The 17,964-nt window shown below is 36.3% G+C and overlaps 1 pseudogene; it reads right to left on the bottom strand.

Annotated features, from left to right (window-relative positions):
- Positions 1-2,876: 2,876 nt before the first annotated feature.
- Positions 2,877-3,897, bottom strand: LOC134373822 (glyceraldehyde-3-phosphate dehydrogenase-like; annotated as a pseudogene).
- Positions 3,898-17,964: the final 14,067 nt, after the last annotated feature.

Raw genomic sequence — 17,964 nt, 5'->3', positions numbered from 1 at the left:
TGTTTCCATATTTCTATAGACGTGTTACAGCTAGTGATTTTATTCTAGGAAGGTTTGATAAGGTTTTATTGAACATTTTGTTTGGGGACTTACATTTAAGTACTATTATTTATAATATTTTGTACTCAAAGATTTTACTCTTTCCCTCCCAATTCTCCCCACTCCACAAGATTAAAAATTGAATTAATTTCAAATAAATCCCAATCATATTTTTATTCTACCAGTGGGAAAGGAGGAGTATACATGCTCTCAGGCTTTATCTTTGAGATATGTTCAAGTCAAAAGGAGAATTTTCTTTCCTCTCAGACTATTCTTAAGAATTTTCTCTAATGCATAGAAGAGTGAACTTATAGCTAAAAGCATTTGGACTATACATTCTGTTTAAGGAGAGTATGGGTAATTTCAGGTTCTCCTTTTTAAACTTTCTGTATCATATTACTTTTTAGTAATAAATACATGTTAGTTTTTTAATCAGTGAAATATTGAAATATTTTTAGCCTCGCTCTTTTCCTCTTTTCCTCGGAACACAAATGATTGCCATTAGAAGCAGTGATAAGAAGACTATTTGTTCATGTTTGTTCTGTACATTTTCACTTTGACTGAATCTGAGAAGTACCACATTTTCTAATTTCCCCAATGCACATAAACATTTCATAAATGAGCAGTACATGGGTTAATGAAGTTTTATCTTGTTTGTTTGAATGTAAAAAATCTTTTAAGAATTAAAAAAATTGAGAATATAAATCAACCTCTATCTGCAAATCTTTGAGTAAAATGCAACCTACTTATCTACTGTCTTTTTCCCTTGAACATTGCTACAGTTCTAGAGTTAGTTATTTCCCTGTTTGAAATGCAAGAGTTTAGAAGATAAATGTAAAATTTCTCCTGGGCATTGTAATAATCCTTGATATTATTAAAATGGCACAGGAATTTTGCTATCAACAGATTTTTAAATACTAGATTGTAAATGCTTGTGTGATTGGGTAATATTTTATTCACATTTAATTTCTGCAATTTACTCTGTAAGATACTTTGAAGTTCATTTATATTTTCTTTAATTCTGGTAAGAGCCACTTGGTTCCTCTTAGGGACTAACCCATTTTTTATTTTGTGTATTATCGCTGAAACTGCCAATCAAAGTGTCCTCCAGCTCCCCTGGGAAAAGGATGTTCATTCTAAATAACATAAGGCAATGAGAATCTCTCTTCCAGGAATGTAAGTCTGAGTCATAAGATCTTAGAACAGAAAATAGTTGGAGATGATTAATCATGGGATGCGTAGTGAAAGAAGTTTCATTAGTTTTTCTACCATGATTCCTCACATTGCTATGATCCTTATCCTTTTTGAAGCCTGATCTTTTAGGTTTTCTTCTGATTATAAAAGCATTCTCTATCCCATTTATTTTTTTAAAATGACCATTTTATGTTAAAATGAAAAAATACAAAAAACTACTGCACAAAACAAATGAAAAGCTAAATAAACTATTATAAAATGAACACCATTACAATGACCATCCAGGGGAGGAAATAGAATGTTTTAGAAAAAAGGAATAGGGCTGCCATACCAGAATTTCCCCCTCCACCATGTGCCCCATCTCAATCTCAACCTCCTTCTTTTCAGTGTTGTGGGGGAGGAAAAGGATTTTCCTTTCCTTTCCAACATAAAGGTCATGGCCAACACATCTATAACAAAAGAGAAAAGCATAACAAATTTATTTGATCATAGTTCTATGTGACACAGGAGTCTTCAGAATGTAGCTCCCCAAAGATACAAGGAAAATTATCCATTTTAATGCTTAAGTTCAATGAAAAATAGACAGTGACGTAGAACTGTGATTAAACAAAAAGTGTATAACCTAATGCTAATAGAATGAGTGGGGAAACTCAGCAAGACTTGTCTGTTCACATTTTTCCTGGCCTCTCTGTGCATCATTCCTTCCTCCCAGGTATGGGGTAGGACTTCTCTGGAATCAAGATCTTAATTTATTTATGGCCAGCTGTTACACAAAAAAGGCAGGGAAAGGTTAGAATAATATTTTTAGGCTTTATGGCTGGCTTTGAGAAAAAGCGGTTCTAGTTTTTATGACCTGCCTTGGGGAAGAGGGATTCTACTTTCTATCACTTGCCTTAGGGAAGAATGAGGGATGGGAGATGGGAGGACAGGGGGTCAGACTGAAACTTTGCTTTTGAGGCCTTCACTTTGGGATATTGTTTTCTGATCCTCAACAATGTAATTAAGCCCTGTCTTGACATTTAAAGTAATCATTTCCTTTCATTTCTTTATAGTTTATCAAATGAGTGCAGATCCCTAGACACTGTAATTTAGTGTCGCCCATTTAAAAAATATTTGTATGTCTTTTAATCTCTTTTGATTAGTTTTTTTTTTTCATCCTTTTACTTTCAATATACCTATATTTGAAGAGAATTTCTTGTGGATAGCACATTGTTGGGTCATGTTCTTTAATCCACTCTGCCAGTCTCTGTCTTTTAATTAGTATATTTAGGCAATTTACGCCTAATTTAGTTATAAATATGTTAGGGCTTAAGTCTGCCATTTTATTTTTTTGTTTTCTATTTGCTCCCTTTGTTTTTGGTTTTCTGTAATCTTTTTCCTGTTTTCATGTGGGTTACTTAAACATTTTTTAGAATTCCATTTTGACTTATCTATAATTTTTTTTAGCTGGGTACAGCGGACTTTATTGATGACACATGACAAGATAGGGCTCCCTAGGACCCACCCCTTCTTCAGTGAGTCTGTGTTGAGGAGGTGAGATTCTCAGTGTGTTGGGGGACTGAGTTGAGGCGGGGACTCCCCAGCAGCTGAGGGTCTCTCTATTCCTCTCATGCTCTTGCTGGGGCTGGTGGTCCAGGAGGCTATTACTCCTGGGGGGGCACATGGACCATAATGTCCATCACCCTGTTACTACAGAGAAATTCACTGTCATACAAGGAAGTAAGCTTGACAAAGTGGTCATTGAGGGCAATGCCAGCCCCAGCATCGAAGATGGAAGAGTGAGTGTCACTGTTAAAATTGCTGAAGACAACCTGATCCTCAGTGCAGCCCAGGATGCCCTTTAGGGGGCCTTCTGATGCCTTCTTCACTAACTTCTTGTTATCTTCATATTTGGCAGCTTTCTCCAGAAAGCTGGTCAGATCCATGACTGACACATTGGCTGTGGGACATGGAAGGCCATGCCAGTGATCTTCCCATTTAGCTCAGGGATGACCTTGCCCACAGCCTTGACAGTGAAAGTAAATGCAGGGAAAATGTTCTGGAGAGCCCCACAGCCATCAATCCACAGTTTTCCAGAGGGACTATCCATGGTCTTTAGGTTGGCAATGTTGGCATGGACTATGGTTACGATGCCAAAGTTTTTATGGATGACCATAACTTTTTTATGGAACTTTTTTATTGATGACCTTTGCCCAGGGGACTTAGCAGTTGGTGGTGCAGGAGGCATTGCTGATGATTGTGTGGATGTTTCTTTAAGTTTCATGGTTCACACCTATCACAAACATGGGGACATCAGCAGAAGGGGCAGAGATGGTAATCCTTTTTGTTCCACCCTTCAAGTGAGACCCAGCCGTCTCCAAGGTGGTGAAGATGCCAGTGGACTCTGTAACATATTTAGCATCAGCATCACTCAATTTGATTTTGGTGAGATCTTACTTCTGGAAGATGTGATGGTCTTTTCATTGATGATGAGCTTCCCATTCTCAGCCTTGACTGTGCCATGGAACTTGTCATGGATGGAATTATGCTGGAACATGTAGACTGTGAAGTTGAGGTCAATGAAGAGGTTATTGATGGCAACAATATCCACTTTGCCTATGTTAAAAGCAGCCCTGGTGACCAGGTGCTCAATGTGGCCAAATCGTTTATTCTGACTTTCACCATTGTGTCTCAGGGACATGGCTGGAACTGCATGAATGGATGAGGCTGTCTGTCAAATAGGGAATATTATAGAGCCTCTGTAATGTTTTTAAGTGTATCTCTTTGTATAAATCTTTCAGTGTTTGCTTTATTGTTACATTATGGAACCATAACTTATCACAGTCTATTGATGTTATGCTGTATTTATGCGATGTGAATGTAGGATCAAATATACAACTTTTAGCTTCCCAGTCTAATGCTAATTCAAGTAAAACAAGCTTTTTTTGATGCTGTAGTGAAAAAATGCAGTAATACTAATCAAAGTTTATGATTAGTAATGGCTTGTAAAATAGATATGAATCTTATGCCAATTTTTATGTTTTAAAAGTGAATGGCAGGGCTATGTGTTCTGATATAAAAAGTACAGAATAGAATCCTGTATTAGAGTGTTTTTATGTTGCTTTAACAAAATACCTGAAACTGGGTAATTTATAAAGAAAAGAGGTTTATTTGGCTCACGATTCTGGGACAGCTGCATCTGGTGTGGGCCTCAGGCTGCTTCTACTCACTGCGGTAAATGGCAGGCCACCAGCAGGTACAAGGAGATCACATGGTGAGAGGAAGCAAGAGAGAGAGGGGAGGTGTGCTGGGATCTTTTAAACAACTAGCTCTCATGGGAACTAACAGAATGAGAACTCACTCATGACCACCTCCCTGCACCCAGGGTGTGCATTAATCCATTCATGAGGGATCTGCCACCATGACCCAAACTGCTCCCAACATCGCCAAGTTTGGAATTAGATTTTGACATGAGTTTTGGGGGGACAATACATCCAAACTCTATCAAATCCTAAAATGAAAGAGATAATAGCATTGTAGAACACGTATAATTAAAATACAAGGTGTATTTAAAATTAAATGAAACTGGATTTTTTTTTTAAATAAGTCATTTTTTAAAAAGGAAAAACAATGCTGAGTTATAAGAATGAGATAGTCTGTACACATTCTTGAAGCTAATACAGCAGGACAATAAAAACTGAGATCATTACTTGTTTGGCATTCAAAAAATTAATGTTTATTTGAAGGCCTTAGTTAACACTATAATTTTTAATTACCCAAAGCCAAGTTGAACAGAACTTCTGGAACAGAATTGGTATTTTCACATTCGTTTTGTTTTAAAGTTTGTCGTAATCATTAATTACTGATTTTATAGGTGTGTTTACAAATCCTATCAATCCAAGTTTAAACTAAGTTTCACATATTCTTATAAAATTAAGTTTATGATTTATGTATTAGTTAAAATTTTGAATTTTGAATATTTGGACTCAAATTATACTGCAACAAAAATGATTAAAAAAAATAAAAAGCCAGAATAGAATGAGTTAGAAAGACTACTAGGTAGCTAACAACTTGAAGATTATTTCAATTGTGTATTAGAATTGAGGAAAACAGGTAATGGCCATCTGATTACCATTGGATGTAGAATTGGGCCTTAAATCTGACTCCTAATCCAACACACCAGAATAGTTCTTGGCTCTTTCTTGAGCCTTCCGGCTTATAATTGTCTTCCTGCCTGAGGACACTCTGACTTGCAAAAGCAGCATATTTAAGGTTGACTGGCTCTTCCAAGAGTCTGTTAACGGTGCTCCTGCTGAATCCTAAATCCTTTGTATTCAGTGCAGTTTCCTAGATTACTTTTTCTTGACACCATTTAATCTACATTTTGCCTTACTGCATATAGTATTTGACTCATAGGCCCTTGATACATTGTCAGTTTTCCTCTGAGGCACAGAAAGTATAGACTATGAAATGTTTTCTTATTGAGTGTGCTCCTGTTGCTCAACTTCTGTTCTGAGTTGAAATTGAGAATATGATTATTTATGTCCATAGTTTTTGGCTTGAGGTGTTTGATCATCTCTATTACCACAGTACAGATCATGAACCAAGAGCAGAAACAGGTCCTTGATCTTGGAGATTTTGGAGTTGTATCCAGCTGGAGCAACAATGACCATAAATCAAGGTCCCCACTCTGTCTTCATTATGAGCCATTCTGTGTCACTCTCACAAATATATTTGTGGATATTAATCTCTTGTTAGGTTTTAGGGAAGCCTAATTATTAAAAAAATATTTATATATTTATTATTAGAACATAGTTGATTGTACATATCTGTGGGGTACAGCATTGAATACCAATACCTGTGTGCAATATGTGATGATCAAATCAGGATAATTAGTAAATTCCTCACTATACAGTGTAATTGATTTTCATGGTCCTTTACCAATCCCTTCCTTCCCCCCTCCACAATCCCTTTTCCTACCTTTGGCAACCTCAGTTCTGTTTCTTCTCTTGAAAGTTCGACATATTATTATGATTGTTGTATCTTTCTTTTTTTACTTACTTGTTTATTTATTTATTTTTAGTAGTGCCCACTTACAAGCAAGGACATGAAGTATTTCTTTTTCTGTGCCTGGCTTATTTTACTTCACATAATTTTCTCTGAGTTCATCCATGTTGCTGCCAATAGCAGTGTTTCATTTTAATGGCAGAATAATATCCACTCTGTAAATATATCACATTTTCCTTATCCAGTCATCTGATGATGGGAATTTAGGTTGGTTCCAAATGCTTGGCTAAACAGAGCTGCAATAAACATGGGAGTCCAAGTGTCCTTCAACATGATGATTTCCATCCATTCCTTTGGGTGTATACCCAGCAGTGGGATTGCTGGATCATATGGCAGTTTTATCTGTTGTTATCTGACAAACTCTATACCATTTTCCATAATGGTTGCACCATTTTACAGTCTCACCAACAGTGTAGGAGGGTTCCCCTTTCTCCGCATCCTCATCAGCATTTGTTATTCTCTGTCTTTTTTTTTTTTTTTGTCTTTTTGTGACCGGTAAGGGGATCACAACCCTTGGCTTGGTGTCATCCGCACCGCGCTCAGCCAGCCATTCCTATATAGGATCTGAACCCGCGGCAGGAGCGCCACTGCACTCCCAAGCGCTGCACTCTCCTGAGTGCACCATGGGGCTGGCCCATTCTCTGTCTTTTTGATAACAGACAGTCTAACTGGAGTGAGATGATATCTCAGTGTGCTTTTGATTTGCACTTCCCAGATGCTAAATGATGTTAAACATCTTTTCATGTGTCTGTTGGTCATTTGTATAATTTCCTTTCCGAAATGCCTATTCATCTCCTGTGCCCATTTTTTAATTGGATTACTTTTTTTTTTTTTTTTTTACTGTTAAGTTGTTTGAGCTCCTTGTATATTCTGGATATTAATCCTTTGTTGGATGTGTCATTAGCAAATATTTTCTCCTACTCTGTAGGTTATCTTTTTACTTTGTTAATTGTTTCTTTTGCTCTGTGGAAGCTTTTTAGTTTGATGTAATCCTTTTGTTTTATTTTTTCTGTTGTTGTCTATACTCTTGGGGTTATATTCATAAAGTCTTTTCCCAGTCCTATTTCCTGAAGTTGTCCCCCTATGTTTTCTTTTAGGAGTTTTATAGTTTCAGTGCATATATTTAATTCTCTAATCCATTTTGAGTTGATTTTGGTATATGGAAAGAGTTACTTGTCTCCCCGATACAAAACCAGGCAAAGGTACAACAACAACAAAGAAAACTATAGGCCACTATCTTTGATGAATATAGATGCAAAAATCCTCAATAAGTAATAGCAAATACTATCAGCAACACATCCAAAAAATTATACACCATGATCCAGTGGGATTCATCCCAAGGAAGCAAGAATGGTTTAACATACACAAGTCAATATATGTGACACATCACATCAACAAAATCAAGGACAAAAACCATAACATTAACTCAATAGATGCTGAAAAAGCTTTTGGCAAAATTCAACATCCCTTTATGATAAAGACTCTCAGCAAATTAGGTACAGAAGGAAATTATCTCAGTACAATAACAGCCATATACAACAAACCCACTGCCAATACCATCCTAAATGAGGAAAAGTTGAAAGCCTTTCCCTTAAGAATGAGAACAAGACAAGGATGCCCACTCTCACCACTCCTATTTAACATGGTATTGGAAGTACTAGCCAGAGCAATCAGGCAAGAGAAAGAAATAAAGGACATCCAGATTGGAAAAGACAAAGTCAAATTGTCCCTGTTTGCTGATAACCTGATGCTGTATGTAGAGAAGCCTAAAAGCTCTATAAAAACTCTTAGAGTTGAGAAATGATCTCAACAAAGTTGCAGGATATAGCATCAATGTGCAAAAATCAGTATCATTTTTATACTCTGATAACAAGCTAGCAGAAAAAGAAATCAAGAAAGCTAGCCCATTTACATTAGTCATCAAAAAAAATTAAATACCTAGGAATAAAGTTAATCAAGGATGTGAAAGATCTCTATAATGAGAGCTACAAATCACTGTTGAAAGAAATTAAAGAGGATACAAGAAAATGGAAAGATATTCCATGCTAATGGATTGGAGAATTAACATTGTGAAAATGTCTGTACTACCCAAAGTGATCTACAGCTTCAATGCAATCCCTATCAACACACCAATAACATTCTCCACAGAAATGGAAAAAACAGTCATAACATTCATATGGAACAACAAAAGACCCTAAATAGCCAAAGCAGTCCTGAGCAAAAAAAAGTAAAGGCGGATTCATAATGCTACCTGAATTCAAATAATACTACAAAGCTAAAGTAACCAAAACAGCATGGTACTGGCATAAAAATAAACATATGGACCAATGGAACAGAATAAAGAACACAGAAATCAACCCACATACTTACAGCCAACTGATCTTTGACAAAGGTGCCAAGAATATATATTGGGGAAAAGGCTACCTCTTCAATAAATGGTGCTGGGAACATTGGACATCAATATGGGCAAACCTAATTTTTATACGTTAATTGCTTATTCCCAAAGTTAAGTATATTTATTTTTCTCACTCTAAGACCTTCAAATTGATTTTCTTTTTTTGTTGGAATTATCATTCAGCTAAGATAAATGGGCTAAAGGACAGGCAATCTCTGATGTGCCTTCTCTTCATGCTGGCTTGATGAAAGCTGTTTCATTCATTCTTTTTGGAATAGACTGTTTAAGATCTAGTCTGGTGGGAAGTCAGTCTCTGCAATGTATTCTCTGCTGGAAGCATTGATCTTCATTATTTTTCTCTTTTCAGTTCTTTCTTTTTGATAGTAGACTGGGGATGGTAATTCCTGATTGTGGCTGACAAAGCTCCCTATGTAAAATATTCTCTTTCTCCACCTGAGCTCAGAATCATCAGATACAGGCAGCTGAGCAGCTATCTCTGGAAAAATCTTTGCAATTCTCCTCTGCTTATTCACCACTCACATTATTTGTTCGGACTCTCTAATCTCTCTGTGCTTTGGGGGAAGTTCTTAAATTTAGAAATGAGAAACACTGGGAACAGAATTGACATTACATGTTACCTAGTATGGACTAGTTTTATAGTTTCAAGTCAACATGTCAGATCATTGTAGAAATACTGGTTGTATTGGACTATTGGTTGTATTGGACTAAAAATGCTAAAATGAAGTTTTAGCATAAAGTAATTGATATCATTCTTGTAGGTGTATTCTAAGGTTTGACTCACAATCCCAGCTATCAATTTAAGAACAAAATGAGTACTGTGAAGTTCGGACTGAGTTAATAAACCAGAAAATATCACTACTCTGCTGGGGTATTAATGGTTGTAAACAATGTATCACCCAAACAGATGAGTTATATAACATTGATTAAATATAAAAGAGAACATTTTATCTATCCCTTTTACAAATGAAATAAAATTTCTAGTAAGAATAGGATTTTCAATATGGCAAAAAAAAGACCAAGTTATCAAAACAACTTGAAAATGTACAGCTATCCAAACTTCTGAGCAACACTAAACATGTCTTTGACATAGTAAATACTTAAATAAAGCTTAATTTCTTTATATTATTTATATGGAATGTTAGTTTTATATTTGAAAACCAAAATCTTTGCTCTGTAAAAATAGAAGTTTTACGTTTATAGAGAAAAACATTGTTTCTTCTGATTTTTAACATGAATGCCTTATATTGTAGTTAGATATTTTTTCAGCAGTTTATAGTCCTTGACAGAAATGTATACAGGCAATTATTTCTCATGAATTAAGACATTTGGCAATTTAAAAAGCTACTTTACTTTATATCTGTCATTCCTGTTCATGCTTTGAAACAAATATTGGATGGAAATATTTGCTGCAAAGATAATGCTATGGTATTGCTTCTACTGTATGGCATTAGATATTTTTCATTATCCCCTCTAAATCTACTCTTCTTCCTTCTCCAACCTGCTCTGTGCCCTTGGGGACAGATTTTCTCTTGCTCTCTCATTTTCCTTGATTTGACCAATGGGAGGTATTGGTAGGAGGTCAGAGGGAGGAAGAGAGAGGTCAAGGTTATTTCTCCCATTTTCTCCCTGCTAGGTCATAGGCTGTCAGTGACTGCTCTCATCTGTTCAAAGCTCCAGCTCCTACTAGGTGGCCCTCTCCTACAGCTACAGATTTTCTGTGGGTTGTGGTAACTTCTCCTTCCCTTGCCTTTTTAGACCTAGGGATGGTAAGAGTCTCTACCCTTCTTTTGCTAACCAGGGTGCTTTTCCATACCTTGATAGTTTTTATTACCTTTTGATACATCCTTGTTAAATAGTCTCTGGATTAGTTTCTTAGGACTGCCTTAACAAATTACCACAAACTTGGTAGCTTGAAACAACAAAATTTCTCCTACTGTTTTGGAGACCAGAAGTCTGACATCAAGGTGTTGGCAGAGTTGGTTTCTTTTGAAGAATAGGAGAAAGAATCTGTTCCATGCCTATCTCTAACCTTCTGGTAGCTGTCAGAAGTCCTTGTTGTCCCTTGGCTTTTGGACACCTCACTCTAATCTCTGTCTTCATTCTCACATAGTCTTCCCCTCTGTATGCTGCTGCTTCTTTTCTGTCTCTTATATGGACACCTGCTCATTAAATTTAGAGCCAGCCCTGACCCTGGATGACCTCATCTTGGGATCCTTACCTTGATTAATTACATCTGCAAAGACCCTTATTTCAAATAAGGTCACATTCTGAGGTTCCATGGAAAATGTTTGAGGTGGGTGGAACATTCAACCCATTACAGTCTCTTCATTAAATTCTCTTCACTTAATACAGTTGGACTTCTGACTGATGGAGGTGCTGGTTTTATATATCAAAATATGAAAATTGGAAGATTGTATAAAGCTGTAAGTCTGATCAACATGTGTCATGGAGAAGAGAGGCCAAATGCTTTATGTAGAGAATATAGAAGTGGAAACCTGTGCGGGATACTCAGAAGAGGGAGCACGATGAGAGGACCACGAGAATCTGGACACAGCCAGAGTCCAGGCTATTCTTCCAGTCACAATGGGCTAAGGATTTTTATCAATTTATATTAAATCTTCCCTTCTTCCCACCATGTTATATTAGCTTATAGAAAAAGTATAAAGTCTTACTCCAGAATGTTCAGTCATTGTTGGTAAATCCTTTGTAAATTTTTTACCTTTATCAGCTAAAGAATCTCTCTAGATTTTGTTAAGAATAAATATTGAATACATCCTTTCCATGTGTATAAGTCAATTTTGGTGAATCAGAGAAAAGTTAAACTATATAAGACCCATCATTTTCAGAATTTTGCTTTAATAAGCTATTTTATTGAATGTCTGCTTGTGCTGCATGGTGAGCAAACACAAGATCCTATTCTTGTCATTCAGTTGATACACTAGAATGTGTTTGAACGAGAGAAAGTGAACTTTTTCTTCGTTTCTTCATTGTTCTTTGAGGAACCTTTCTTTTTCTTTTTTTGTGGCTGCCCAGTATGAGGATCAAACTCTGGACCTTGTTATCAGCACAATGTTCTAACCAACTGAGTCAACCCACCAAGCTTTTGAGGAACCTAATTGAAAGTGACATTTTCCTTATTATAAAAAATGAAAATATTTTTATATTTCTAAATGTTTTATTTACATTAAACAATCTAATAAGATTAAAAAGTCCTTCCTTAATCACAGAAAAAGAAATGTGAAACTATATCTGTCTACATTTTTATTCTAATAAAGGAAAATAAAATACCATTTCACAAGGTAAAAATGTCTTAATGAGTAATAGAAATAAATATGGCATGAAATAAATTACTTAATAAACAGTTCACAGCTGTGATTTGTTTTGTACATTACAGTTGACTCATACTGCATGTTCACATTAATGGCTGAGCATAAAGCATTTTTGTTAGTGAAATTTTATTCAGACTTAAGAAGAATAATGTAGTTTACGAAAGATTTAACTACAACCACCAACTATACACCATCCTGTTGCTTTCAGATTGTAGACTGAACATATGTTTTTAAAATGTCACATAATCAGAAATGTTTTGTGTTAATACATGGTTTTGTCCATCTGATTACAGTACTGGAAGAATATTAAAGTTTTAAGAGAGTCCCATAAAATTCAACAGTTTGATGGGATACCAAACAGTAATCACTATGCTTTATGGATGTTTATTCTGAGATGAGCTAGATTTTCTCCGGTGGTTATTAGGTGGAGTGACTCTTTCAGATCATTGGCCTACCATTTAACATACATGAGCAAGAATAGTGTCTAGGTCTGGAGTTCTGGAAAGTTCAAAATATTTCTCAAAATATTTATATCATCAAGAAATGACACAAACATTAGGAAGAGAATGCCTGAAGTATGTAATGACAGACTTTTATAAGAACCTAATAATCTCCTGCCCTTTTTTTCCTCCATGGGGTTAGCAAACTTTTTGTAAATGGCCAGGTAGTAAATATTTTTAGTTTAGTTTTGCAGGCCATACAGTCTCTGTTGCAGCTGCTCAACTCTGCCCTTACAATGTGAAAGCAGCATAGATAACATAGACAAATGGATGGGGTTGTGTTTCAATAAAACTTTATTTACAGAAGCAAGTGACAGGCTTGATCTGGCCAGCAGGTTGTAGCTTGCTGACCCCTGCTTCTAAAGCCTTTTTGATTAACTGGAACTTTCCTGATGATAGCAATCAGAGAGAGGAATCAAGCTCTATCAGTTTTCTTTAAACTTTTTAAGCCAGTACCCCAAATCACCAGAACAGGAGAATGAGCTCTATCCGTTCTGAGATTTCCAATTATGTGATATTCGCCACATAGGACATTTAGATTATTTACTCTAATTAATGAAGTCAGTTAATAAAATAACAGGCGTGTATCATTTAAGAAATCCTCAGCGTGAAGGCTCATTGAATTATTCTCAGCATGAAGGCCCCCAAATTATTTACAACCATCCTCTCTGATCTTCCTATCTCTTAAATCCTTCCAAATTCATTTCCAGACATTCTCCAAAGGTTTCTTTCATTTGCAAGTGATTTTTTAATTATAGTAATATGAATGAGGGGGCTCTGTTACCAGGCTTGTACCTCGAAAGTTTATGTCCGTTTTAATCTTTTGGAGACCTTCACCCCACTGAATTCAACTATTACCTTAACCTACCTGCAAATGGATGTAACTGGATATTCTTCCTCACCTCATTTATGTTGGCAGCCATTTAAATTCTTTCTCCTTATTTTACTGACCAGGGCATTTTAATACTCTTTTCTCTTTGCCTGTAATACCATAGGAGTAACATGCTTTTTGTTGCATATTTTCCTTATTTAATACATTTCCTTCCTCATTTTATGTGATGCTACCACCCACAGCCAATCTGGTAGCATGTAGGAGCCATACTTCTCCACCTCTGGTATCTGGTGAGATGCTGACTTCTAGGGAATAGCCATTCCTCAGGCAGCATCAAAGGCTTCCATGAATATCTACAGAATGGGAAGAGGTGGGGCAACTTTCTGGTCCAGAGCTTGGGGTTGAGTCATGGGAACCTGCTCTTCATGTGATTTTTGGCTTCTATTTTAGGCATTGATTTCTATCTATGTAACTGCACCTGGAATTGATGGTATTGAGGTAGATAGTATAGATCATGTAAGTGTATGAAAAATTAAAAAGTCAAAGATTTTTTTCTGATCATTAATTCATTCAACAAATATTTCTGGATAAGTTGGTCATATAATTTATTGTACAAACCACACCCTGCCTTTTTTTTTCTGAAAAGAAATAAAATGGAAAATAAGAAGAGAGAAAAGGATGGCCATTGTATTTAATAAGTGCTTCCTGTGTCTATTCCAGACATGAAAGACACAGCAGTGACCAAAACAGCCACTCTGCCCTCAGAGAACTTTCATTTAGTATAAAGACAGATAATAAACAAGCAATAAACAGCTTTTAAAATAAATTTTCCTGCTTATATAATCTATTTATTTCAGAAAAAACCTAAATTTACAGACTTTTTTTTCTTCTTTAATATACTAGTATAATAGTGGTTAAGAAAAGTTAACTACTGGTGGTTAGAAAGTCTAAAACCAGACTTCCTGGGTCTGAGTCCTGTCTCTCCCACTTAGAATACTAATAATGAGATGAAATAAGTTAACAGTGGCAAGGATTTACAAGCTGGCACGTAGGCCTTGATCAAGAAGTAAAATGATACTTTTATTATTATTTGACAAGGGGACTACATTGATAAATTCTCTGTAATCTGGAAATAAGATTGTGTATACTGTTCAGCTGCAAAATTAATACATCAGACTAAAGATATACAAACAGTCTATTTGAGACAAATACTCTCAAAAACAAAAAAACAGTTTTCCAGGGGAGAAAGACTATATTATTACATTCCACATGAATATAGCTAAAATATGACTATACCAATCAAAAGTGGGCTTTGTTAGCCATGGAGGTATAGAGAAAGAAGAGCTAGAGGGAAAATGTTGGTATTGCCTATACAGACACTCCCCAGGGGAGAGGGAATCTTAGCTGGGTAACTTCTCTTAGAGTTCTTTCTGGTTTGGTAGGAGTCCCTGGAACAGGTCCCTTGGAGAGAAAATCCTCTTTTCCCATTTTTTTGTTGGTCACCAGATAGTTCTCTAAAGAGGCTCAAGCTTGTAATGAGAGCTTTACTGATCAATTTTTTCATAGGGCAGTTGGGATTGTCTTTGCTATGCTTAAAATATAAGTTGGATTTGAGTTTGACTATATTCTTTAGAGGAATTGAGTTTATGGCCAACTTTTATATACAGTTTCAAACATATGAAATGTTTTAGTAGGTCAAAATGGTTGGATATTGGCAATATCACATGGTTTAATTGAAAACTTGGGCAGGCAAACTTAAGCACCTGCTTGTACTCAGTATGATACAGCTGCCTGCCTCTGCTTGGCTGGCCACTCTCAGTCAGAGAGCACTTCAGCCAGGTAGCCAAGAGCAAAGGCCCATGGTTGTCTCTTCAGACAACTGAGGGCAAGGGGACACGTGCTGCCGTTGCAGCCTCTTGGCAGCAGGTTGAGACTAGTTAATGCAAGTGCTGCTACTGCTCTTGCCAGACACAGATGGACTCAGCTTCCTCAAGGACTGCCGGACCATGAGGATAAATCTGTCCTCCAGGCTCAGCTCTCTGCATGTACCAGATCCTTTCTGTAGTAAAGACAAACTGTAACTCTTATCTCTGCTCTTCAGATAGGCATCCTTTTCTTTCCTACTGAGTCTTGGGAAGCTGCATTAAATCTCTCTTTGTTTTTTCCACATTCTGTAAGCCTATGTCTTGTATGATGGACTCCTCATCTAAGGGGATTGGAACATCCTCAGCTTCCTCTCTCAGTTACACTATTACACAGCCTTTTAGCAAGGCCATTTCTTTTTTTTTTTTTTTTTTTTTTTTTTGTGACTGGCACTCAGCCAGTGAGTGCACCAGCCATTCCTATATAGGATCTGAACCCGCGGCAGGAGCGTCGCCGCACTCCCAGCGCCGCTAGCAAGGCCATTTCTGATGTGGAGATAAAGGAAGGGAGCTGTAATGGAATATTCTGGTCCTATTGGGAAGACCATTCCACGGTTAGATGCTTGCATTGGGCTGAGGTCCCCTAATACCTTTAAACGTTTTATTCATCTAATTCCGTTTTCAGATTCCAGGCTCACTCAACCAGCTTAAGTGAGAGGATGCTCCATCAAATGGACATACAAGTATTCTGGTTTCTGTAACATTTGTTTCTTGTTGCAAATTAATAAATTTGAATTTATATTATAGTTTTATGAGTTCAGTTTATGAAAATTTCTGCTTGCAAAGATACATCTATGATATAGCTTCACAAATGGATTTCTGATCCTCCAAGAAAAGGGGCCAGGAAAGACTCACCAAACTAAGAAATGAAGTCCTGTGAAGTCTTTTATTTAGTTATTGACACATAATTGATTGTACTTATGTGTGGGATACAGGATTGCATATCAATACCTGTGTGCAATATGTGATGCTCAATTCAGGATTATTTGTATATTCAGCATTGCACAATATAATCATTTTTTGTGCCTCTTAGCAATTTCTCACTAACCCCCACACTTTCACACTCTGGTGGCCTCAGTTCTGTTCCCTACATTTTGAAGTTTAATGAATTACTGTGATTGTTGTATCTTTTTTTTGTTTATTTTTTTTTAGCTCCCATTTATGAGTGAGGACATGTGGTATTTCTCTTTCTTGCCTGTCTTAGTTCACTTAACATAATTTTCTACAAGTTTATTCATGTTGCTGCTGATGGTAGAATTTTATTTTTTTTTATGGAAGAGTAGTATCCCATTGTGTGTGTGTGTGTGTGTGTGTGTGTGTGTGTGTGTGTGTGTGTGTGTGTGTGTGTGTGCGTGCGCATGTGTGTGTATACACATAATATATTTATATACCACATTTTACTTATCCAGTCATCCAACAATGGACATTTAGGTTGGTTCCAATGCTTGGCTATTGTAAATAGAGCTGCAGTAAACATAGGAGTTCAGGTATCCCTTCAACGTGATGATTTCCATTCCTTTGGGTACATACCCAGCAGTGGGATTGCTGGATCATATGGCAGTTCTATCTGTAGCTGTTTGAGGAAACTCCACACTGTTTTCCATAATGGCCGCACTAATTTACAGTCCCACAAATAGTGTAGGAGGTTGCCCTTTCTTTGCATCCTTGTCAGCATTTGTTATTCTTTGTTTTCTTGATAATAGCCAGTTTAACTGGGGTGAGATGATATCTCTGTGTTGTATTGATTTGCATTTTCTTGATGCTTAGTGATGGTGAGCATTTTCTCTTGTGTCTGTTGGCCATTTATATATCTTCCTTTGAGAAATGTCTATCAGCTCCTTTGCCCTTTTTTTAATTGGGTCACTTTTTTTTTAACTGTTATGTTGTTTGAATTCCTTGTATATTCTGGATATTAATCCTTTGTTGGATGCAAAGTTTGTGAATATTTTGTCCCATTCTATAGGTTGTTTTTTTTTTTTTTTTGCTCTGTTGTTTCTTTTGCTGTGCAGAAGCTTTTTTGTTTGATATAATCCTATTGTTTATATTTTCTTTTGTTGCCTGTGCTTTTGGGGTCTTATTCATAAACTCTTTGCCCAGTCCTACTTCCTGAAGTATTTCCTCTAAGTTTTCACATTTTCAGGTCTTATATTTAGGTATTTAATCCATTTTGAGTTGATTTTGTATATGACAAGAAGTATGGGTCTAGTTTCTTTCTTCTACACACAGATATCCAGTTTTTCCAGCACCATTTATTGTAGAGGCTGTATTTTCCCTAAGTATATTCTTGGTGCATTTATTGAAGATTGGTTGGCTGTAAGTACATGGATTACTTTCTGGGTTCTCTATTCTGTTTCACTGGTCTGTGTGTCTATTTTTATGCTGGTACCATGCTGTTTTGGTTACAATAGCTTTGTAGTATAATTTTAAGTCAGGCAGTGTAATGCTTCTAGCTTCATTTTTTTGAAGATTGCTTTTGGTATTTGGTATCTTTTGCTGTTTCAAATAAAAGTTAGGATTGTTTTGTCTATTTCTGTGAAGAATATCATTGGTATTTTGGTGGGAATTGCCTTGAATCCATAGATCACTTTGGGTAGTATTAATATTTTCACAATGTTAATTCTTCCAATCCATTAACATGGAGTGTCTTTCCATCTTTTTGTGTCCTCTCTAATTTCTTTCAGTAGTC

Source organism: Cynocephalus volans, chromosome 3 (assembly GCF_027409185.1).
Source record: "Cynocephalus volans isolate mCynVol1 chromosome 3, mCynVol1.pri, whole genome shotgun sequence".
Lineage (NCBI taxonomy): Eukaryota > Metazoa > Chordata > Mammalia > Dermoptera > Cynocephalidae > Cynocephalus > Cynocephalus volans.
The sequence above is the reverse complement of the archived record's forward strand: the minus strand, read 5'-3'. Positions and strand labels throughout refer to the sequence as shown.